At 46.5% G+C, this 16,679-nt stretch overlaps 1 protein-coding gene across 7 annotated transcripts in view; it reads right to left on the bottom strand.

The window, feature by feature from the left end:
* The window catches only part of BANP (BTG3 associated nuclear protein), a 128,289-nt gene extending 113,102 nt beyond the window's left edge, over positions 1-15,187 (bottom strand). For 6 of the 7 annotated variants that reach the window (XM_058528443.1, XM_058528446.1, XM_058528445.1 and 3 more), the window contains exon 1: positions 15,111-15,187. The gene's annotated coding sequence lies outside the window, so the exon portion shown is untranslated. Of the gene's footprint in view, positions 1-13,410; positions 14,274-15,110 lie in introns of those variants that run through there. The other variant, XM_058528442.1, reaches the window with a different exon arrangement.
* Positions 15,188-16,679: the final 1,492 nt, after the last annotated feature.

Genomic DNA, 16,679 nt, shown 5'->3' with positions numbered 1-16,679 from the left:
AAATGGCTTTTTTTAATTGTATGGCAGTGAAGAAAACAATGACAGCTGCAGCTGGGGCCTCTGCCTCCACTATGCTCAGGGAGCAGCGGTTTTACCACCACTGACGCCACCATCACTGCAAACATCAACATGCCAAAAAGGCAAATGACCTTTGACACTCATTATGAAAACTTTTGACCTCACAGATCCCCTGGGAAGGTCTCAAGGATACCCCTGGGGTTCTGTGGACCACACTTTGACAACCACTGCTTTCAAGTATTATGTCTCTAGAAAGCAAGCATGAGAACCATATGTGCATTAAAGTGAATTTCAGATAATTTGTGCTATAAAATATAAACAATAAATGCAATTAAAAGCAACTTTTACTTGATTTACCAACTGCCAAAGAGAAATGTGAATACAGTGCAGAAGCTTGCATATATCTTGCAATATAATTCTTTGGTTTTTACACACATAACACCCATATTTTAATTCTTCCCTGGGAGCTACTAAATTGCTTACATCATGAAGTCCTTATTCTGATAACATAAAATACCACACCTGCCAAAGATGTAGGAGTATAATCATGTACAATTGACTGTACGCTTAAACACCTTAACCTTATTTCACAGCTTTAGGAGGAACTTTAATGAGTCTCTGCGAACTCTTTTATACAATTAATATTAAGTGACCTTATTGCATTCATTCATACATTCTTCAAAAAATAACCATTGGGCACTGTGCTAAATGTGCACTACAAGGGAGCATAACCCTGTCCTTGATATGCTTACTGATGTAGTGTGTAAGTCAAATAAGTGACACTTGGGATCTACTTGAGATCTACTGCTTAGCCAGGGATAGGACCAGGCGCTAGAGGAACACAGACTGAGGCGGCCACCCCAGCCCCAGATCAAGGAAGGCTGCCCAGTACTGGCGGAGATCCGAGGAAGTCGCGGAAGACAGAGGCAGGAGTGAGGGGTCAGTCGTGCAGGTCTACTGGGCGGGACTCTTGAAAAGTCCACAGCCTAATACAAACGAGCAAAGGCCTGCTCCCGATTAATGGAGACTAAGGAGCCCTGCCAGATACAGTGAATTCCTGGTGGGTGAGGGCCGGGTTCAACCATAAAAGAATTTCAGGGGAAATTTAAATATGGATGGTCTCTTCGGTAACTCTGAATTACTGGTCATTTTCTTTGGTGTGGTTATGTAAAAGAACATCCTCGCTCTTGGGACATGAGTGCTCAAGCATTTAGGGGTGAAATAAGGTCTGCAACTTACTTTCAAATCCAGAAGAAAAAATACACACAGATAAAGCAATATGTCAAAACGTTAACCCTTTGTGAATCTAGACGAAGGATATACACCTGTATATTGTGAAAATTAATCAACAGAACGTCATTAAAATGGAGTCCGGCGGCCAAAAGGGGGAGCTCTCACACCCTGTGTGTCAACAGCTGAGCCCAACAGGAAGAAGAGACTTCCTCTTCTGCACCACAAGCTCAGCCAGGGAGAGACCGTCACAATTCAGCCAATGACAAGCCACTACACATCACTCGCAATCTCTCCAATAGACTCTGTGTTTACAACAGCCCCCAACTTCCTCTTCCCTCTATAGAAGAGTTTCTCTTCCCCTGCTGCTCAGCACTTGCACGTGGCTTGCCATGATTGCAGACCCTGAAATGCAATTCTTTGTTGATCCCAAATAAACCCATTTTTGCTGGAGAAATAATTGGCTGTCTATTTGTTTAAGATCAACAATATTCATTGTACTCTTCTAGCAACTTTTCTCTAGATTAAAGTTAGAAGGAGGTGGCACAGACTCCCTGATTTAGTAAAACGTGCTCATGCTGATGAGTCAAGCAGAGCTTGGAGAGCTCCATGTTAGCGGTCACTGGCCCACATCTTGGTGATGTACGTAGTCAACAGTGGGAGAAAGCGGGTGTGGGGGACACGAGAACAACCTGTACTATCTCTGTTATATATCTGCAAATCTCAAATTATTCCAAAATAAAAGGTTTTAAAATAAGTTTTAGAAAAAACAAAGATAATGAAACCCTCCAATCCACTGTGCTGCCCACCAGCTACCATCACATCCCTCCTGTGGCAAACTTCTAGAGCATGTTCTGGAACCCTCACCCCCAAGCCCGTCCACAAACATTGTCTCTTCCCACTCCCTTCTGAATTCCAAACAAAAAATCTGGTTTCCAAAATCACTGTCAGACTGGAACTCTTCTCCAAGAGACCAGACAAGAGCCCTGTAAACAAGGTCTGACGGCCTTTCGGCACCGGCATTTCTTCTTCACTCAGACCACCCCTTCCATGCCCTCCTCCCTCTCCTGGGAGCCTTGCTCCAGGGTTGACCCAAGACCTCTGCCCTCCTCCGAAAGCGCCCTCCCTTGCAGAGGGAGTTCATCCTGGCTCCAACTCAGGTGGGCCACTCTGGCTGCAGGCCAGTGACCGACCGACACCCTGTGGGCACCAGTGAGACTCCTTCTGTGCTCCCGGGAAATAGAACACAATGGAAGGCACTGTCTCCCAGAGGTGCTGGCAGGCACACACTTTGATTACGGGAGTGACGTCCATCCCTCCCAAATCTCTGTCAGCTGCCTTGACCTCTCATCAATGCTTTCTCTAGTCTAGTATTTCAAACCATGCTATCGCCATGTGACAAGAAAATCCATTCTGACATTTCCAAAGTTGAACTCTTCTTGTGTCCCTATTAACTCTTTTTCCTAGGAATATTGCTCAAGGAGATGCCACCAATCTCCCAACTCCTCTAAGGAGGAACCCTGCAGACTTGTTTTTTAACTCGCTCTGCTCTGCTACCCTTAGTATCCAACCACCACCAGGCCCTAGGTTGCTTCACACTTAGTGATTCCGACCTGACCCCCTCTTCCTCCTCTTCTCCCACTGCACCCAGTCTACTAAGTGCCTCATCATCCATGAACTGGCCTGTTACCAAGCCCCTGCCTCCAGTCCCATGGATGTATAGGTGTCATTTCTCTGTGACATACTCTAAAGTGGAGTCCACTGATCTGGCAGGTTCGTGGCCCCTTTGTCTCTCCCAAAGTCACACATGGCTGAGACAGGAAACCAATCTTCTCTCACCCACCCTATAGATAAACTCCAGAGTGATATTCTTCCGAAGAGGCCTCATCCTCCCAGAATCCAGCTCAGCACCTTCCATGGCCCGCTCTGCTCACATCACATCTAAACTCCTCAACCTGCGTTTCCAGCCTTTCTCAATCTGGTTCTGCCCTGCCAATTTATATATGACCTCATTTTATTCATTCACTCAACAAATGTGTTCTAGGCCACTATGGCCCCACAGGCCAAATCCAGCCCTCCACCTGTTTTTGTACAGCCCATGAGCCAAACCAAAAGAAGAACAATATTTTGTGATGTGAAATTATATGAAACTCAAATTTCAATGTCCACAAATAAAGTTTTATTGGGACACAGCCATGCCCAGCTGTCTGCATACTGGCTATGGCTGCTTTGGGGCTGTAATGGCTCATCCAGGGGCTGAAAGTCTCACTTTAACGTAAAAACCATTGTTCTATGCATTGGATCACCACCGCCACAAGCACTGTGCTGGACACAGAGGAGCCGTCCATAAATATTTGTTGAGTGAATAAAGGAATGACCTCGAGGTTCCAATGCTCCTATCAGCACAGATAATCCAGAAACTAGTGCTTCAAGTCCCTGGCCTGACCCCTCTTTCAATTCAGCTGCAAGGACAGTAGAAATTTTGGTTCTAATCATCTTATCATTTAAAAAAGTCAAAAAAAGCATTAAATATTTGGAGACTACAGTTGGTGCCTCTCCTACACTTTCACTGCACTTGTACCTCTATTTTTTACAGTTAAAATGGAAAACATTCAGAGATATGAAAATGAATTAGATGACATAGTTCAATTTTTGTACCTCTACAGAAGAAAGTTATGTTTCAAAGACACCTTATATTGATTTTGATGATTATATACCTAAATCCAACTATAGCTCATTTTATACTCAGATACTGAATTAAACGTACAATTAAAAATTTTTAAAGTTGTTTTCCCACTGACATATGTTCGTATAAGAAACATTGGCCCCAAAATTATAAGAATTCATACTCAATACTGCAAATTGTCTAAAATCATCTAACAGAATTGAAAATTCTCAATAAAGTATCACTGAAAAACAAATAATACACCAAAATTACAACACTGTATAGTAACAGAATCTATCACAATTTACAATAAAAACTGCAAGAGAAAAGTCACTTCCCTGCAGAGAACAAGAGGGTGTCTTAAACCTAGTGACCATCAAGGACAGCTGCGGGGCCAGTGATCTGCGGGGTTCCACACACAGAGTGTGAGCTCACATGTTGGTTGTGCTGGCAGATTCCTCACAGTAGGAACGCAAAGTTAACATGGGTTCTTGCACTTATAACAAGTGTATACTTTACAACCATAGCCAAGCTTTTAATTAGCAAGTTGTACTAATTTAAACAGCTCTAAGCTCCTGTCCAGTTCTAAATTTCTAAGATTCTATGACATAAGTTTATTACAGACAAAATTCTGACTATGTGCAAATTTTTATCAATTAAATTAGCATCATGTGGAGTTGACAAGGATAAAAAGATACAGCTAAAGCTGATGATGATAATAATTACTAGAGCCATCATTTATTGACTCCTAAGCACTATATTAAGCATCATCTCATTTAATCTTCAAACCTCTGAGGTAGGTGTGTCCCCATTTTACACCCCTAAGCACTGCCCTCATCTGAAACATGCATCATTAACATTGACTAAGGGAATATGAGACGAGAGAGCAGAGAAGAAATGGGGGTAGGGGTGGGGAGGAAGCGGAGCACACTCTCCGGTAACTCATTTTGGGTTAACTAATCCCCCGTGTTCTCCATCACCACATGCTCTTTTCTCCTCCCCTGGAGTTTGGGTCTGCGTATCCACCCATCTGTCAGCTCCCTCCAGAAACCGAAATCCTTTTATCATCGTCTGCCCCTCCTGTTTATTCCCAGGTACTGCAAAGCTTGGGGAGGAGGGTGGACAGCAAGCAGGCCAGGAGTAACGTCCTCATCTCCTGTTTCTACCTCACAATGTCACAGAAACCAAACAAAACAACCAGCACGTGCCAAAATGTTAACGGAATTTGTAATCCTAACCAGACAATATAAAAACAAAATTAACTCCCAACTTGAGCAGTCACTAAGACAAGTAACAATGACAGGTGGCAGATGCAGGGACCATTTGAGACGTTTCTGACCCATATAAGAGACATCAAGCAAGCGCACCGCTCAGAGGCAAGGCTGATAACCAAGGGGAACTAGTTAATATGATCTAGAACAGAAAACAGAAGTCTAAGGAGGCCTGCTAAGGTCGTGTTGAGGATGCTGGCTGACCCACGTGAGCTCGGTGGTGGCAAATACATCCCACGCCACTATCCTCGCAGAGGCCTAGGATCCAAGTTTATGGTCTTGGTACTAGACAGCATGTCTTGGCACTGTTTTACTCAAGATCATAATTCTCGATGTGTAATCAAAACTTAGTCATAGAAAACAATACCCAAAAGATCAGAAACTGCACTTGGAACCCAAAAATTACTGGATTGGATCTAAGACTGATGGAAAGGTCATGTAATCAAAATGTCCATGTAAAGCATGTATCTATGAAAGATGTCTTAACTTTTTAAAAGTCACATTAATAGTTAAGTGTCCTAATCAAACTAGAATGCCCTCCAATTAATGCTGAAGAATACCAGGAAGCCTGTTTGAAATCTGATGAGGACTTCTGAATTTCAAGCTGCAAATGGAGCAAGGTCTGCAGTAGGGCAAACGGCATGAGGTCTGAAGCTTGGTGGACACACACACTCAGATTTACACTCCCTCTAGCCCTGGGAAGTAGGGCGGTAGGTGCCCTTCACTCGGAGGAGACACTGAACAGTCTGCCCAAAGCCAAGCAGCCAGGCCCCAGTGGTCTGGGATCTCCCGCCCAAACTCGCTGCCTTCACCACCAGCCACACCATGCAGACAGTCCCACCAGCAAGAGCTCTGAGGCGTCTCGTCTGGAAAGGATTTTAAGCCTGAAACAGAAACGTCTGAAGAGCTGCTATATGTAGTGTGGCGCTCTGCTCAAACCAAAGTGGGGGAACTAGACAGGGTGTGCCAAGGAAACCAGACCTCCAGTTGCAAATTCAGACAGTGACGGCCATGCAGGGGCAAGAAACTGTTGGCTACACTCTAAGATACTTTCCAAATGCAACTTATTTTTAAATTTTAAGAAAATCTATTTGCTACACTAAAAAAAATTTACTTTGACTAAAGAAACATGATTCATACATTAATTTAGCTGCATCTCAGAAATGTTTTTTTCATCTTAGTCCAATAACAACCTGACTTTTCAGGGTGGACAAATTTTAATTCAGTAACACAAAATATTTAGACTACTTCGATAAATAAATGGGTCCAGCAGAAACCACTGGAAAATGACCCTTACCTTAGCCCAAGAGGATTATGTATACTGGAGAGGGATCTTAGATCATTTAACCCTTTTTTTTTTAAATAATAAATCTAGCAAATGACACCATATAAGCTCATATTCATTTCTGACCCACAATTCTAGCACATTCTAATTCCTCTACATTTACACTTGCAACTAGTGATCTGTGCAGACTTTAAAAACAGCTGAGCATTCTGCCTCTGAACTTTACTGATACAGTCTTTCCCACTCCTCTCCCAAACAGAATGGCAGAAGGAAATGGTTATTCAAAGTGATTTCTGTCAACAATAAACTTGCAGATTTTTGATTTTACTAAACTTGTAGTTTGTAAGGAGTATGGTGCCTAATTTTTGATATGTAGGTCAGGACAAATATTCTTGGGGAAAGATATCCATCAAAGTTCATACAGGAGTCCCCTTTTTCTTTTGCTATGAAATATTATTGGGATATTTAGTAAAATCTAATTAGATTTGTTGTTTAGATGATAAAGCTGCATCAATGATAAATTCCTAATTTTGATAACTGTACTATGTTGTACAAGAGAATGTGCTTGTTTTTAGGAAACAGCTACTTAAATATTTAAGGGTAAATAGACATAATATCTTAAACTGTTCAGGAAAAAAATTATATATACACACAACACATACATAGTTGTAGAAGAGAGAGGATAAAGCAAATATAAATAATATCTTAAATCTAGGAAACCATACCATACTTCTTTGTACTATTCTTGCAATTTCTCTCTAAGACTGAAGAAACCCTATTCCTATAAAAAGATGTTGAGGCTTTTTCTCCAGAGAAAGGCAGTGAGGATGGAGAGAAGCATTCTCATTGGAAGGGGACTTTGCCAACACTAATTATACTTCCGATAGGCTGCCTCTGACATTTTCTTCTCAAGTAGATTTTCCCAAAATAAACCAAAAGTTTCTGACCTATACTCTCAGTGTCTTCACCAGATAACTGAGATGGTTCAGTGGATTCCTCCAGATCGCCCCAAACTCACGAAGTCAGGAGTGAAGACCAGGGATGCTGGAGGAGACGGGCAGAGCAATCTGTAAAACCAGGACAGCTCTTTGAACAGCGCTTGGCACCAGCTGACGTGTTGCTTACCACCATCTTACTGTTGCTCAACTCCCAACCTTGACTTCTTTCTCCAACATGCATTAGAACTTTTAGTCTAGAGCCTGGGGATTCACAAACTATGGCCCGAGGGCCAAATCCAGCCAGTGGTCAGCTTCTGTAATAAGTTTTACTGAAACACAGCCATGCCCATTCTGGCTTCCTCCCTCCAAGGGCAGAGCTGAGCAGTTAGGACAGAGACCCCAAAGCCAAAAATATTCATTTATCTGACCCTTTACAGAAAAAGTTTGTTGATTTGTGCCCTACTGTTTAATGATGTTTATGGCATCTTTAGAGTATTGAAAGTGACTTGAGATTGAGGGATAAAGACAATGGGAACTATTATTGAAGAACAGTAATCTCGACCTCCCGAGACGCCTGAGCTCATACAGGTCCCTTCACCCCACACCATGCAGGTCTGGGTGGCTCCTCTTGCTCCACGTTAGCCGTAAGGAGCGATTTCTGTTTCAGATTATAGCGGATCCACAGAAATCTCACTGAGGCAAAGCAGGCATGCAGAGCTCTTGAAAGAGCCCCAGGAGAATCCACGAAGCAAGTCGGACTGAATTTTTTATTAACAACTATGCGTGGAAGGAACTCCAAGCAGTATATACTTGTTTTCATCTTACTGCACCCCGTCAGCTTCATTTCTCCTGCCTAACACAGTAAGATGGCGTTTTACACAAACTTGAATTATACAAATTTAAATTACACAAACTTAAAATAACATAATACTAAACTCTCACTTTGCAAAAATGTGAAACTAGTCGAATCCCACAAATCTTAAAAGTCCATAAAATGTTTAATTTGAAAACTAGAAGGCCGATTAACTGCAAACTGTTTGCCCAATGACAGCTGCAGCAACTTTTAGCTGATAAATAGGACACCCAGCCTTCTTCGTCAGCTTCAGTCTGAAAACACGTGGGGTGTGAATTACTTGGCATCTGCAGACAAGTGTTCATAAAATGCAGCACTTTGCTCCTGAGGCCCATCCCTGGCTCCTGCCAATGAAAGTTCACAGGATGATGGCGTGGCAGCAGACGGGTCCGTCCTGGCCACCTACCTGCCAAGTGGATTGCAGGGCTGTACTTTGAGATGACAGCAGGAACCGAAGCCTGAGTCTTTCCCTGCCTCGTCTAATAAGATTAACACGCATGTGCCTCTTGCCACATTCAAGGGACATGTGGTTCACACCAACAAGGAAATGCCAGCAGCACACATACCAAGTTTTCACTGCCAGTTTTATCTAAACCCATTTTTAGTTCAGAAAGGTTAGACTTTGCTTCAAGTCATTTGATGATTTTCCACCTTGAGGAGAAAGGAAAAATCACTAGAGACCACAAGCAGCATTCTTTGAAGCACAGAATGTAATCTTTATTACTAAAAGGTTTGTCAGTACAGGGCTCTGCCCAGTCACCAAGGCCTCCACCTGATTGGCTCAACGCAGTCCCAGGTCTCCAGACGGCACTCCCTGCCCGGCCAGGCCTCCATCTCTACACCAGCCCTTCTGCCCAAGTCACTTTCACTTTCAGGGCCTTATTTATGCTCAACTATTTTAAGTGCTAATACAAAACAACTTAGGGCAAGGAAATAGTAGTCAATTTCCACGGACATTCAATTCCACCATCTTTTTCAGTGATTTAATTAAAATCTGCTCTCATCTCTTTTCTTCTCTGGCCTTTTCTGAAGGATTTTATTCTTCCACCACTTACACGTTGTAAGCAATCAGACTTTGTGGGTTACCTGTCTGGGGAACCCCGTTACTCATACCACCATCCCCCCTCCCCAATGTGAGGCTCCCGAAAGGGACAAAGGGAATCTTACCATCCACCACACCATGGAGGTAGATGGTCCAAAACATTTAATCAAACTGGACAGTTTTTGACTATGGGTAGACCTGAAAGATGCAGAGACGTTAACTCAAAATAGGAATCAACTTCATGTGACTTCACAATATTTGGGGCATACTACCTGATTGTGGCTTAGGAAGTTAATGTTTCCACCACATTTTAGCTCAAGAACATCCAAAGGTTTCAAGCAATGGGAGGCTCCGGGTGCTGATTCCAAGCACCTCTTCCTCTTAGACTTACTCTGGAGTGCTACGATGAGGATGCCACATCTCACCACTGCACTGGGAGGATGAGATGAAGGGGTCGAGCGTCCCTCCTGCTCCCTGCCCTCTAGAACTGAGGACAGACACCCTCTCTTCCAATGCGGCAGGCTGGGCACAGCCCCAGACAGTAGACAAACAGAGCCAAAGGCAAGGAAGAGAGCATAAAATGAGATGATTAGCTAAAGCTCTCATTTTTAAATGGTTTCACGACCTGCACAAAAGTGGGAAACCTAAGGGTTAAGTATTTTTAAACTACTCTGACAGGCAGGGATGACTGTTGACTTGATTCTTCTACGATGAGCTAAATGAGCTCCAGGTACTGTCCACGAGCAAGAAAACAAGTGTCACTTTTTAAGAGCAAACTGCAAACATGTGATCCCACTTAATACTTGCTCTCAAATTCCCTAAATCTCCTCCTCACACCTCTCCAAAGATGAACATTTCAGAATGGATCAGAGCACTTCCAGTGAAGGATTCAGTATATGATTTTCTTTTTATGACCATCATATATGTGAAGTCAGAGAACACAATAACCATCTTTATTTACCTCTGGTACACGGAGCACTTTTTAAGGTTTTTACCTGAGACGTTCTCATTGAGACCCTTACTATTCTCCCCAAAGTCTTTTCTTCAAAATGAGAAAATGCTTAGTTTCCAAATTTAAAAAGCGAAAGTGGTAACGTTTCATAGACATTTAAAGTCAGTCTTGCATTGTCATGTAATGTATCTAACTGTACAGCTAAAGCTGTTAGGATTTACACAGTGTAGATGCAGATCACAAAGAAAACTAAGGTAATAAGCCAAAACAGGTGTTATCAATAAACCATTAATGCAAACTCATCTAGAACCTGTGACTGAAGCACCCATTTACCAACCATAAAACAAGCTTGTGGTTCTTTCTCATTTCCTTGGTGACCATCTAGCACAGGAAGTACTTCTTCAGCATCAAAGTATATATGCCACACCTGGCAATCTTTTTAAATGCAAACTGAGTCTTCCCCTGTCTTTGAAGACCTGGACACTTCTGAGAACACTAGTCAGGATTTTGGTGAATGTCCGTCAATTTGGGTTTCCTCATGATTAGACTGCAGGAATGCATTTCTGCCTCAGAGCATCATATCAGGGTACATGACATCATTTTGTCTTATTACTGGTGATGTTAAGGTGGTATCTGCTGGGTCTTTCCACCGTGAAGTTACTATGTTTCCCTTTGTAATTTATAAATACCTTGAGGGAGATACTTTGGGGCTATGCAAATACCATAGATTGGAGGAGACTTAAGGAGACATGACAACTAAATGCAGAGTGGGATCCTGGATTAGATCCTGAAACAGAAAAATGACATTAGTGGAAAACTGATTAAGTTCAACAAGGTCTGTAATTTAGTTAATAGAACTGTGCTGATGTTAATTTTTTTATTTTTATAAGGATATTTGATTACGTAAGACGTCAATATTAAGGGAAGTGGGTGAAGGGCATAGGGAAGCTCTCTCAACTATTTTCGCAACTTTTCTGCAAGTCTAAAATTACTTCAAAATTAAAAGTTTACAAAGCTGCAGATTCTGATTCCATACGTCTAGGGACAGCCTGAGAGTCTGCATTTCTCTCAAACACCCAGAGATGGCCATGCCAATGGCCGTGGACCACTTTACTAGCAAGGCCATGGCAAACGCAGCTGACACATTTCACTTTGCACAATTTTCAAAGGACAATCGACTAAAATGCATCAAGATTATACTCTGAATCCAGTAATCACTGCTTAAGTAGAGGCATTCCTTAAACCTGGGCACACTTAGCTGCTTTCTTAGTACACTGATACAGTGAGAAGCCACCTGAAGAGTCTGAAATCACAACCTTTACTACAACACGTGTCTATGGTTGGCCTTCCCCCGCTGAGCGTGGCACCCCTCCGAGGCTGTGGAGCCAGAACCTCCAGCAGGAACGCACACCATCCACCCACACTGCAACTCGGAGGCGGCCATAAGGATGATGATCTGGCTGCCCGTCCCATTGATGGTGGGCATCCACCACCAAGGCCACTGGGAGACAGGATAGCAGAATGATGAGGAGAACGGGCTCTGGAATTCCTGCTCACAGTGAGCGATGGGCCACACAGGTGATCTCCGCTCATCCCATTAAAACAATTTTTAATAGCATATAAAAAACCCACACAAAAGGAAATAGATGGCAGGCGAGAGATTTCACAAATTTCTGGCAGACCAAGAGGCCCTAATGAGGGCAAAGGAAACAGTAACCTGGAGCACACAAGAGTGGGTACGCCCAAAGGAGGGCTCTAAACCTGTGGCGGAGGGGGACCCTCAACACAGGGAGAGGGCCGAGGCCACACAGGGAAGTCAGTCCCAGTACAGAAGAGCTGTACAAGGGCCCTCCCTAGACCAAGTGGAGCAGCCCCCAATCAAAGGGGTCTTCCTTAAGCTGCAAGGCCCAGAGAAAATCTCTCTGCGATCTGGCATTTGAGGACCCAGCACAGTAGTAAGTTCCCAATCACCCAAAGGGAAACCCACGTATTTTCAAGACGAGCCCCACAGACTCGGAGCTTTCTGCCCACTTCCTCTTGCCTTAGACAATAATTACCAATATTTGAGGAGCACTTGCTATATGAAACAAGAAGCCACCAAGTTAAAAAAGAAAACAACAGTGACACTAGAGGAAACAAGAAATCAGAGAACAAAAAGAGAACTAAAACCCTTATTTGTATCCTCAGAGTCAAGGAGACAACGAATGTATTCATAAAACAATAAGTTTCTATGAAAAAAAACAGAAAAAATAAGCTCTTGGACATTAAAATTTCGATTGTGGAAATAAAAACTTAAAATAAGATTGGAAGATAAACTGAAGCCCTTTCCCAGAAATGAGAATAAAATGACACAGGAAGAAGACAAAGAGATTCAGGGGGTCAATCCAAGATGACCATCATCAAACAGGAACCCAAATTGAGAAGAGTAAAAGCAAAGTGGAAGAAATTCTCAAATAAATGATACAAGAGAATTTCCCAGAGTCAAAGAGCATTCGGAATGGGATTCCACATTTTTTGACACTCTGGGAATGTCCTAAAACCAAAGAGGATCCTTAAGAGTTACCCAAAAGGAATACATCTACTTGGCAGAAGGTTCTCATTGAAATGATGAAGGAAGCCAAGATTAAAACATGGAGTCCTGAACAAACCCAGATGTATAAGAAAAGAAAATATCAGGATAATACCTGTGCTGGCCTAAAAATCAATCCAGACTGGAAAAAGAGAACAGAGGGCTGGGGAGGAGGGGGAAAGTTGGAGAGATGTGACACTATCCTTGAGAATTTAAAACAATATAAGCAGTCAATGGGAGCAGAAAACGCAAAGAAAAAGAAAGGCCATTACAAACGACAGCAAACACATCAAGCTGTGTGAGGGAAATGCATTACTTGGCTGTGAAGCAAACAATATCTGCAGTTACAAACCATCTGAGTTAACTGAACATAGTGAATTCAGGGTATAGAGGAGTGAGATCCGACAGGAGAGCTAAAGCATCCTTTCGTAACAAAAAGTCAACAATGTGTAAAATCAACAAAACACCAGCTTATTGTTGAGAGCTTTGGAGACCTTCCTGAAGAAACAACAAAAACACAAGTCTTTGGGGAGTGGGACTGAAAGGCGGCACAGGGGACTGCTGCTTTCGCCGTATGGACACCTCACCTGGACGCTACGTGACAACACGAAGCGCACGTCTGCACTGTTAAGCGCACAGCCTCCAGACAGCTCACCGCGGCTCCGTGGCCTCGGCGGCCCCTAGCCTCCCGGCCTCAGCGCCTCCTCTGTCAGACGGAGCGGTCTCGGCCTCCCCGCGTCGTCGTGTCGGGAGTCACCGGAAAGGGTCAGCAGTCCCGGCCACAGCACACGACCCAGAAATGGCAGCTGACTTTTCAAAATTAAAGCCCACGATGACACAGTCCAACATCCCAAGAACATATTCTTGTTCTCATTGCAAGACAGAGGGGAAAGGAGCTGAACATACAGAACGAACTGTGCGGGCAATTCTGGCGTTTCCCCACCGGACGTTTGTCCAGGGCTGGCCCACAAGCCGAACGTCAACGACATCACCTGCGCTCTGAGGGGCGCCTCCCTCCCGCACGTCCTGAGGACCACGCAACTGCCCCGTCAGCCTCCGTCTCCCAAACCTCCGTGCCCCTGCCCCCTCAGAAGGACGGTCCGCTCTCGTCACCAGTCACCTCGGGGCTGCGCAGCAGCGCCGTCGGGCGGACGGGCGACTCCCCGCGGAGATCACCTGTCCCCGTCGTCGGACTGTGAGCGGGCCTCGGGGCGGGCTCCCTACGCTGGAGGCCCGGGTCCGCGTTCTCAGGGGAGGTGACTCCTCCGCCCCGCCCCCGGCCCCCAGGGAGACCCGGCCCCCCGAGGCGGCGTCCTCAGTGCGCACAGCGGGGCACGGGCTGTGAGGACAGCACCTCCGTGCAAAAAGCTAAGGCCACAACTCGAAAAGATGCAATCACAGACACGGCAAAAAATACTGGGGGGGGGCGGGGAGGGGGGCGACAGCCGCCTCCACCGAGGCCCCCAGCCGCCCCCTCCCGGCCTGCCCCCGTTCCCTCTCCCTCGTGAACCCCGCCATCAGAGGCTCCGCGTCTGCGTCCCGACGCCCGGGCTCCGTTTCACGGGCCCCGCGGGCGCTCGATCGGAAGTCCGCCTGACGGGGCGCGACACCGCGGGGCGTTCTGTGCCTTCTCGGTTTTTCCACTTTCCCAAACAGGTGACAACCCGGCCGGCACGTCCGGCAGCCGCGAGCGTCCGTCCGGGCGCGGGGGCCGGCGGGGCCGCTCCCACGGGGGGGACGCAGGGCCGGGCCGCCCCCGCCCGTCCACGGCCCGCACGGCAGTGGGGGGAGATGCACAGAAGCGGATACCACCCTCCTCGGGGAACGCGAGTGCGCAGGGCCCGGGACCGAGGCGGTCAAGCCCCCGGCCGGGCGGACGGGGCCGGCGGGACGGCGGGGAACTGACGGGACCAGGGCTCTGAGGGCGGACGGCAGGACCCGGGCAGGAGGGCCCGGAGGGCTAACAGGTCCGAGGGCGCTGAGGGGGCGGCGGGGACGGGGTCAGGTCCGGAGGAGCTGAGGAGGCGGCGGGGCTGAGGGGGCGAGGCCGGGGCCCGAGGGCGCGGAGACGGCTGAGGGGGCCGAGCGGGCGGCGGGCCGGGGGCCTGAGGAGGCTGAAGGGGCGGCGGGCCGTCCGCGGCCCGGACAGGGTGTCCCGGGCGGGGGCGGCGGGCGCGGCGGCCGGAGGAGGGCGCAGGGTGGAGGGAGGAGGGGAGATCTCGCTCTCGCTCTCGCCCCGCGGGAAGGGGGAGGTGGAGACGCGACCGACTGCGGGAGCTGCAATTACCGTGTGGGCTGCGGAATTCTCGTGGTGTTTGTCGGGGAGATGCGATAATGGCGTCCGTCCTCGCGAGAGAAGCCGCGGGTCTGCGCAGGCGCCAGGAGTCCCTCCCCGCGGCCCTCCGCCCTGCACCGTCTGCGCAGGCTCCCTGGGCGGGGCGCTCCGAGAGCGGGGGCGGGGAAGGGGGCGGGGCTTGCCGCTCGTGGCCTCCCGAGGTCGCTGTCGCCTGCGCCGACGACCGCAGAGCATGCGCACGCGTCCTTCTTCCGTGCCACAGTTTGGGCCCTGCAGAGTTCTTTCTTCCCCATCGTGCGCTCGGTCTCCTCGCTAGGCCGTGAGAAGTCGCGTCGGTGGACCGTTGGAAGAATTTGCATTTTCTTTGAGGCTGAATGAATAGGAATTAGCTCCCCCCCCATGACTACATATCCCGGGGGGCCCTGCGCGAACCGCGAGCAGTGCATCCTGGGGCTTGTAGTCCGTGCCTCTGCGCCATGCTTTGCCGGTACTTGTAGTCTGTCCGCACTCCGGTCGCGTGTCCCGCGCGCGCCCCTTGGGCCACTGGGACTTGTAGTTCAGATGCTCGAGGCAGCTGCGCCCGGCCCGTGCTCCGGTTCCGGCGGGGTTCCCCCAAATACTGGTGGTGTTCAAGGGTCCCCAGCGTCTGTCCAGACAGTCGCGAGTGCACGCGCGTGGAAACAATATATATAAATTATATGCCTATGCATTTTTATGTAATTAATATATTATGTATAATATGTATATATGTAATGTATAAGCTATATTACATATGAATATAAATATAGTATGAATGTGGTTATATTATATTTATATAGCGTAAATGCGCCTTTGTGGGTACTGGTAGGGAAAAATCCCTATTCCCCTACCTGGAAATAGACAATTCCCAGAAACTTTCCTGCTTCTCTATCTCTGTGTGCTGGCGTTACCATTGCTTTTCATTTTTCTTCTTTATACGTACTCACCTCTATTTTCCGAGTTATTTACAATGATCATCCAAACACAAAACGAGGGAGCTGTTTTCATTTGAAAAATAAAACGCTTTTCCCAGAGTCTCCTGCCCCCTTCCCTTTCCCACTAATGAAAACGTGATTCAGGGCAGTAACCAGCTGTGCGGCCTGGGGCAACCTTGTTGAGTTAGCATGTCCTCCAGGATTTAACACCAGGGGTTCTGCTGAGGCCGGGCGCTGGATTCCTTTGCAGGAAAAGTGCCTTAAAGAAATTCCAAAGAACCACAGAAAGTCAGTGCTGGAAAAGATGCTGATATTGAAATGACATCTGTCCTGTTTAGAGTTGAGGAACAGTCTCAGAGAGATTGCAAAAATTGTTCAGCAAGGACACACAGAAGTGGGGTTTGGAATCAGAAACACCTTGGTCTAGAGTCTGCTCACAGTGGGGAAGAGAATTGAAAAGCTAACCACAAAAATCCTGAGAGAGGACCAGGGGAGAAAAGTTCTGGAGAGCCGTGCTTTCTAGCCCCACCTCTGCCTCAATCACAGAGGAATCTAAACTCATAACTATGTAAGAATTGTTAACATAAATACGTGAATATCCAACTAG

The sequence above is a fragment of the Diceros bicornis genome, chromosome 32 (genome assembly GCF_020826845.1).
Source record: "Diceros bicornis minor isolate mBicDic1 chromosome 32, mDicBic1.mat.cur, whole genome shotgun sequence".
In the NCBI taxonomy this organism is placed as follows: domain Eukaryota; kingdom Metazoa; phylum Chordata; class Mammalia; order Perissodactyla; family Rhinocerotidae; genus Diceros; species Diceros bicornis.
This window is presented reverse-complemented; position numbering and strand designations above follow the sequence as displayed.